Source organism: Schistocerca nitens, chromosome 2 (genome assembly GCF_023898315.1).
Source record: "Schistocerca nitens isolate TAMUIC-IGC-003100 chromosome 2, iqSchNite1.1, whole genome shotgun sequence".
NCBI lineage: Eukaryota > Metazoa > Arthropoda > Insecta > Orthoptera > Acrididae > Schistocerca > Schistocerca nitens.
The window spans coordinates 830,612,851-830,621,765 of record NC_064615.1 but is presented as its reverse complement, the minus strand read 5'-3'; the positions used below and the strand labels follow the sequence as shown (position 1 = coordinate 830,621,765).

General features: G+C 42.0%; 1 non-coding gene across 1 annotated transcript; it reads left to right on the top strand.

Moving 5' to 3' along the window:
* Window positions 1-2,895: 2,895 nt before the first annotated feature.
* On the top strand, window positions 2,896-2,970 carry Trnat-ugu (transfer RNA threonine (anticodon UGU)). Its single transcript has one exon. It is a non-coding gene; the product is annotated as a tRNA-Thr (tRNA).
* The last annotated feature ends 5,945 nt before the right edge of the window (window positions 2,971-8,915 follow it).

The window sequence follows — 8,915 nt, the reverse complement described above, 5'->3', positions numbered from 1 at the left end:
TCTCTGAAAGTTGGCAGATATTGAACTAGCGGAAAGGTAGAAGCTTCTTGTCCATCAGAAAATATGCACAACAAATATAATTTTCAAAGGTCCTTGATTCGATCAGGCTGTACCTCGGAGCTAAAAAGGTCATCGGTCAATCTGTTTTTTGGTAGTCAGTAGTAAACAACCGCCAGTAATAAAACTGCTGATGGCTTGCTGTGGGAAACTACTCGGGAACGGTGCCGCCGAAGAATTCACACAATGTATGTATGCCCAACATCCGAGAGAGCCAGACTTGCCCATTGTGGATCACAATTTGCCACTCATTGCCCGCCATTTTCCCTGGGAACCGCACTACTAATTGCAGAGTCTGGTGTTTCGCCATCGAGAACGCTTCCACGTATTCTGTAAAACATATCGCTGCCGAGAACACCCATTACATGAATGCATGAGGTTGGGTTGCCCTGAACCAACTTCGGTTGTGAACGCTCCGCAGTTTGCGCAGAATGCATTTGGTAATCACACAACGTAAGTATCTCGCTTGAAGGAGACGCAGCACATGCTGCTGTTGAACGGTGACACTGTAATGTGCGTGTTTCTATTCCAGAAAACACACAGAACGTGCTCGTGTGCCACCAACAGAAAGCATTCCTGCGTGATATTCCTGTAAACGAAAGCGTGTACAACCTTCACGACGTCGTTGAATGTAGCTTCAGCGATACAACAAAAGGAATCTTGAGCCACCCTACTTGTTTATGTCTCACCAAAGTCACCTGGCGACGTCAAACACGTTTCTCCCGACGAGAGGGCAATCTGTTGGCACCATTATTGCAAAATGTTTGACTTCGTCGACGAGGCACAATATGACCTCTGCTGGCACCGCTTCATCAATATCAAAGTGAAGATTTGGAAACAGATAAAAACCAGTTGGGGCCAAGTCGGAACTGTATGGTGGACGGTCGATGACAGTGAACCAAAAGCGTAGGACTGTTTGCAAGTGTCGCAGCGCTGTATGGTCTGACATTGTCATAATGAGGGAGAGGGTACTCCATGAGTGGGCGAATGTTTTCTGCAGTTAGATACTCGTTTACAGCATGCTGTTTCTCACCCACAGACAAAGTTACGTTACACACCATGAAGTTACGCGCTACAGTTCGCAGCCCTCTACCGCCAAAGGGTTCCAACTACCGTCAGCGAAGCAGAAAAGTCGGCCACTTAAGGCGAGGTTCTCATTCAAACGATAGGCAAAGTTTGGATTTTTTTTTGAGACAATGAAAAGACATGGAAAGGATCTGTTTGGGGATTATGATTCATCACACTTTGAACTTTATTGTAGGTTTTCAGTACAAAAAAAAAATTGCGCCCGTAATTATGGTCTGATCAAGGGCCTGCGAATTTGACGTACGCAGATTGCGTGCAGCGTAGCCCCTCAGGAGTTAAGTGGCATAAAAAAATGGATAACATCAGTCGATACAACTTTAAATTTATGAAAGTTTATACCTAACCGCAATGAAGTAACTTAAATTTAGCGATGTGGTGCTAACTCTCACTTTGCGTTCGACTTTTTGGGGTTTGTTTCATTGTTTATGGCTTTACAAAAAATAGCCATTAATAATAAGTTTCATATATAACAACTATAAGCTCCCAAGAGAAGTGTTTACTTTCCTGGAGTCAAAGATGGAAGCTAATAAGTGGAACCGTTTTATTCTATGTCGCATGCAGGTTTGAAAAATCTTTTCTCGAAAATAATGCTGCTTGATATTTAGGGAAAAATTTTATATGTATCATTAGTTCAGTTTGCATATCAACTACGTACATGGTATTATACATTTTTGATGCCGCTGACCCAAATCTGAAGACAGATTGTCAAAATTCAAAACGTCTAATCCAACATGGCGGACCAAAAATTATGGCTTGACCAAACTTGACCAAAAACGTGTTTTCATTACTTACGTTTAATTTGCAGTTACAGCACCGTATATCATCCTTCCTCTAACTCGTATTGTTCCTGGAGAGCAATCTCCTAATTCTTCTTGGCGATAAAAGACGATCTGGCTGAGCTGGACATGCTGCGTTCAGTAACCTGCACACGTTTTTCGTCAGCTTCTTCGGCGAATATGTTTGCTTCCATAATGCAGTAGAAATCATTTTGTGATCGTGCCTCACGGCACGACAAATTTTATACCTGAGCTAGGCGTCTACGGCTGAGAGCGTTCCACGGCTGCTGTGACACTGCTTCGAACAATGGGCTGCAGAAACTTTTGTAACGCGTGGATTAAAAAAACCTTTTTGTCCCCACATTTTAGACACACATACCTTTCAAAGTATACAATAAAAAATCGAATTTTCTACCATTTTGAGTGAGAACCTGACCTTAATATGTACGATATGTAGTACCTCAACCTATACTGAGAACAGAATAAAAAATTCAGAGGAATTACTTTTCGGCATCTCGTCGTACCCACAGTGATGAGCCACAACATTGTGACTACAGAGCACTGCGAGATGCAAGATACAAGATAGAAGGCTACCTGGTTCTGTTGTGAATGCGTAACGCAGAGAAGAATGTACCTAAATACTATATATGACGTTAGTATCTGTTCCCGAAAGAACAGTTACTGTGGATGACCATGCAGCTTTGCTGGAATCCACGGTAACTGTTCTTTCGGGAACAGATACTACCGTCATATATAGTTAAAATATGGCTTCCCGGCCATTGACCTTCTTGTGCGAACGCACACGCTATGCCCGAACTCGTACGGGACTTGGTGGATTAATCTGCCACGAGTAATGAGTATGATGGGCAAACATCCATTAGGCGCACTACGAATGTAGTGGTGTGGACATGTTGGGAATGTGGATCTCACGGGAAGTGTGCAAGGGATAAGTCCCTGCAGACACACTATCCTCTGTGCCCGCGGTGGCTCAGATGGATAGAGCGTCTGCCATGTAAGCAGGAGATCCCGGGTTCGAGTCCCGGTCGGGGCACACATTTTCAACATGTCCCCAATGAAGTACATCAACGCCTTTTGGCAGCTATGGTGTCCATTTAATTATCATTTCGTACCTAAATACACCAACAAAAGTGTTGCATTACCCTGATATGTCGTGAGGGTGCGTTACTACTATCACGGTTTCTGTAGGGATCGGAAGGTGACCCCTGACGTTGTTGGCAAACACACACAGTTACCGGGAGCGCCACAGACGGGAGAAAGCCGCACTCGAATGGATTGCAGCATTTCATTTCCAAATAAAGCACCGGTAGGGTTGCGTTAGAGACGTGTGGAGCAGTAGAGTGAACGTTAATCATGCCACAAAGGACAATCCAGTTGAATGATTGAAAGTTAACACTGTTTGGGGGCTGTAAAAAAATGATTAAGAATGTATGCAAAATCTACTGACTACATTTATTTTCCCAAAAACAAAGACTGACATAATGTATGCAGAACACGTTATGGATAGAAAATCGCAAACAACTTACATGTGCTTTAAGACCACAATGGACAAGGATCCTGGGTGGCAAAAGTGAGTCTAGTACTCTGGCCCTAAAAATGTGGATAACGCAATCTTAATTGATCTGACACTGAGCAGACTTTGATCGATAATCTACAGAAGTCTTTATAGGTGCAACTCAGAACAAGTGGCGGTTGTGATTTCTATGCCCTGACAAGGCCGGAGCAGCAGTATGTTACCCTGTTTGCTTCGTGTAGCGATGTAACTTTCAGCTGGCGAGATGTGTGCGGCGGGGGCGAGGCGCGGAAGAAATCCAAAATCTCATGGTCTAGCGATCAGGCAGACGGATCGCATTTTACTTTCTACCAGAGACCTGAAATCACGGTAGATTTCAGTGTGTGTAAACCCATTCGCTGGTCGTACCAAGGACCAATTTGGCTCACTTATACGACAGACCCCCCTCCCTCACCCCCCCCCCCCCCCCCCCCCCCCATGAACCATGGACCTTGCCGTCGGTGCGGAGGTTTGCGTGCCTCAGCGATACAGATGGCCGTACCGTAGGTGCAACCACAACGGAGGGGTATCTGTTGAGAGGCCAGACAAACATGTGGTTCCTGAAGAGGGGCAGCAGCCTTTTCAGTAGTTGCAGGGGCAACAGTCTGGATGATTGACTGATCTGGCCTTGTAACATTAACCAACTTATGAACTGCAGATTGAAACTGATGAAACTGCAAAAAGGTGGGAATTTAAGGAGATGAGTCCTGGATAAACTGAAAGAACCAGAGGTTGTAGAGAGTTTCAGGGAGAGCATAAAGGAACAATTGACAGGAATGGGGGAAAGAAATACAGTAGAAGAAGAATGGGTAGCTCTGAGGGATGAAGTAGTGAAGGCAGCAGACGATCAAGTAGGTAAAAAGGCGAGGGCTAATAGAAATCCTTGGGTAACAGAAGAAATATTGAATTTAATTGATGAAAGAAGAAAATATAAAAATGCAGTGAATGAAGCAGGCAAAAAGGAATACAAATGTCTCAAAAATGAGATCGACAGGAAGTGTAAAATGGCTAAGCAGGGATGGCTAGAGGACAAATGTAAGGATATAGAGGCTTGTCTCACTAGGGGTAAGATAGATAGTGCCTACAGGAAAATTAAAGAGACCTTTGGAGAGAAGAGAACCACTTGTATGAATATCAAGAGCTCAGATGGCAACCCAGTTCTAAGCAAAGAAGGGAAGGCAGAAAGGTGGAAGGAGTATATAGAGGGTTTATACAAGGGCGATGTACTTGAGGACTATATTATGGAAATGGAAGAGGATGTAGACGAAGACGAAATGGGAGATAAGATACTGCGTGAAGAGTTTGACAGAGCACTGAGAGACCTGAGTCGAAACAAGGCCCCGGGAGTAGACAACATTCCATTAGAACTACTGATGGCCTCGGGAGAGCCAGTCATGACAAAACTCTACAATCTGGTGAGCAAGATGTATGAGACAGGCGAAATACCCTCAGACTTCAAGAAGAATATAATAATTCCAATCCCAAAGAAAGCAGGTGTTGACAGATGTGAAAATTACCGAACTATCAGTTTCATAAGTCACAGCTGCAAAATTCTAACGCGAATTCTTTACAGACGAATGGAAAAACTGGTAGAAGCCGACCTCGGGGAAGATCAGTTTGGATTCCGTAGAAATGCTGGAACACGTGAGGCAATACTAACCTTACGACTTATCTTAGAAGAAAGATTAAGAAAAGGCAAACCTACGTTTCTAGCATATGTAGACTTAGAGAAAGCCTTTGACAATGTTAACTGGAATACTCTCTTTCAAATTCTGAAGGTGGCAGGGGCAAAATACAGGGAGCGAAAGGCTATTTACAATTTGTACAGAAACCAGATGGCAGTTATAAGAGTCGAGGGGCATGAAAGGGAAGCAGTGGTTGGGAAAGGAGTAAGACAGGGTTGTAGCCTCTCCCCGATGTTATTTAATCTGTATATTGAGCAAGCAGTAAAGGAAACAAAAGAAAAATTCGGAGTACGTATTAAAATTCATGGAGAAGAAGTAAAAACTTTGAGGTTCGCCGATGACATTGTAATTCTGTCAGAGACAGCAAAGGACTTGGAAGAGCAGTTGAACGGAATGGACAGTGTCTTGAAAGGAGGATATAAGATGACAAAAGCAAAACGAGGATAATGGAATGTAGTCAAATTAAATCGGGTGATGCTGAGGGGATTAGATTAGGAAATGAGACACTTAAAGTAGTAAAGGAGTTTTGCTATTTAGGGAGTAAAATAACTGATGATGGTCGAAGTAGAGAGGATATAAAATGTAGACTGGCAATGGCAAGGAAATCGTTTCTGAAGAAGGGAAATTTGTAAACATCGAGTATAGATTTAAGTGTCAGTAAGTCATTTCTGAAAGTATTTGTATGGAGTGGTAGCCATGTATGGAAGTGAAACATGGACGATAACTAGTTTGGACAAGAAGAGAATAGAAGCTTTCGAAATGTGGTGCTACAGAAGAATGCTGAAGATAAGGTGGGTAGATCACGTAACTAATGAGGAGGTATTGAATAGGATTGGGGAGAAGAGGAGTTTGTGGCACAACTTGACAAGAAGAAGGGACCGGTTGGTAGGACATGTTCTGAGGCATCAAGGGATCACAAATTTAGCATTGGAGGGCAGCGTGGAGGGTAAAAATCGTAGAGGGAGACCAAGAGATGAATACACTAAGCAGATTCAGAAGGATGTAGGCTGCAGTAGGTACTGGGAGATGAAGAAGCTTGCACAGGATAGAGTAGCATGGAGAGCTGCATCAAACCAGTCTCAGGACTGAAGACCACAACAACAACAACATACGACAGACCGCACAAGGATACCACATGCCAAGACTGGTAAACCAAAAACGAATAAGTGTGCCCTCGGCAAACGACGTTTTAAGTCACACTGTTGCTACAGTAAGAACTTCACCACAGGTTCCCCATTGTAACTACTTGCAAGTGAAGTCAGTCTTATGACAGGTCGCAAGTACCAACCACACATACCAGTGCTTCGGCCAGAAGTTGCTTAACGAGTAGTCCGAGACGTTTGAAGTCACACTATTGCTACAGTAAGAACATCACCACAGGTTCCCCATTGTAACTACTTGCAAGTGAAGTCAGTCTTAGGACAGGTAAGAAGTACCAACCACACATACCAGAAATTCGACCAGAAGTTGCTTCCAGACCGTAGCCCAGAACCCGAGTGCCTCGTACCTCTCCAGATATGTTGTTGCGGATGATTTTGCTGCTGGTAAGACCGACTGTTATTAAATGTATGCTGAAAATTGTGCTCATTACTTTGACGTCTGTCATGATAGTCATTTCTATACGGTGCATTGTGATAGGAATTGAAATGGTGTGTTTTCTGTACGTACTGGTTTCCTTGTTGCTGTGCATTACTATTTGTCGGGGCCGACGCTATACGCGTACGCGGCGAAACATTAAAGCTTGGTTGACCTTGTGCATTACATTGTTGGTTAGGTATGCTAACCGGCTGGTTTTCATGCTGTTGCGGTGAAAAACGTCTATTGTTACCAAAATGTGGTTCCTGTTGCTGATAATTTTGTCGATACTGATAATTAAAATTTTGTCTGTTATTAAAGTTCTGGTGGTTGTCGTTCCTGAAGCGTCTATTACCTTTACTATTGAAATTGCGTGGCTGATCGTAATTGCTGTATGTTTGTTGACCTTGGTTATTACATGAAGAATTTTTGTTTATAAAGGAATAATCTGATTGCTGCACTTCCAAAAGCTGTAACAGATCTCTGAATGCCGAAATATTTTCTTTTTGCTGACCTGTTAAAAGTGACACTCTTAATGATCGTGGTAATTTAGAAATACATAATTGGATAAGTGCAGATTCACTGTATGGTTCACTTAAGTACTGATTTTGTTGGACCGTGTGCTCAAAAAATTGCGTGACAGTGGGAAAATTTGAGTTCTCATAATTCGGTAAACTAATTAATTGATCCTTAATTCCGCGCTGTGTCGTCTTCGACCAATACGCTGACAGAAAAGCATTCTGAAATTCTTCTACCGAGTAGCATTGTCTCGCGATCGGTCTCATATGAGTTGCCGGTTCGCCTTCCAAAAAACTGCAAATAAATTCAAGTTTATGTGTTACGGGCCAACCCGGTGGAAAAGCAAAGCTAAATTGTTGTATCCAATCCAAGGGGTGAATCTGTGTTCTGTCATTTTTAAATACTTTAAATTTTCTCACGGATAGAAAATGCTTGTAATCAAAATTATCGTCTCTGTATGTCTGAACAGGTTCAGGATTGTATGAGAATATATTTGTCTGTGACTGTTCGGAATCTAACTCACGTACTCTCTGTAAATTACCCAAATTATACTGGCTGTGTGAGTGTGAGAAATGTTCGGAATGTGCCGTATGCTGTGACGTGTTATTGACTGAAATATTTTTTATCTCTGTCACTTCTTGCTGTAAAGTTGACAATTTTCTACGTAATGTAATCTATCTCACTGATCGTCTGCTGTAAATTTTGGAATTCAGGTGTTTGATTAAACGAAATCGGTGAAGTATCATTTGATTTGCTGTCATTATTACTTTCGATAACATCAATACGACTGGCCAATTCATCATATTTTTCAGTCAGTATTTTTACCTGTTCATCGGTTCTAGTGTCACAAGCATTAATTTGTTTTTGTATTTTACGTGTGGTTTTGTTCAATTTTTTAACGTCAGCTTTGATGACATCGGGATCCTGAATTAGTTCTAATTGTTCAAGTCTGTCGGTCACTGTCTGAAAGTCTACTGTGTGTGTGTCTGTTTTTGTTTTAAGATCGGAAATTTCATCACGCCATTCGGTGTTCAACTGTTTGATAGTATTAATTTCGTCCGCTACTGTAGCAATATTGTTGTCTACGTATGTTTTTGCTTTCGTAAACAATTTACGTTTATCTTCCTGTCTCTGTGCGGTAATTGTTTCCACGACTTGTCGGTTTACTTTATTCTGTTCCTGTATGAATTTACGGAAACGCGTTTCACTGTTTTGTAGGTGATGATTAAAACGTTCGTCAATTTGACTGTTCTGTTGGTCGAACTTTTGCATCCAGTGTGCGCGAAAGTTCTGCTGTCATTAATTTAAACTCGTCGCGTAACTGTGTTGCGCTTTCAGAGCATTGTTTACCGACTGCACTAATTTCGTCTCTAAGTGATTCTGTTGTAGCTGCCTGCGTATTCCTTAATTCTTGAGCAACAGATCTAATTTCTTCACTACTTTTCCTAGCACAAGCCTTAATTTCCTCACGTAATTGTTCTTTAGTATCATAACATTGCGCGGCAACGGCTGTAATTTGTTCATTAAGTTGATTGAAATTTTCATTATTTTAATTAAGTTGTTGTTTGAGATTTTCATTATTTTCATTAATTTGTTTGTGATTGTTGTCATATTCTTTCTTAAACTGTAGCAATACTGCCATAATTT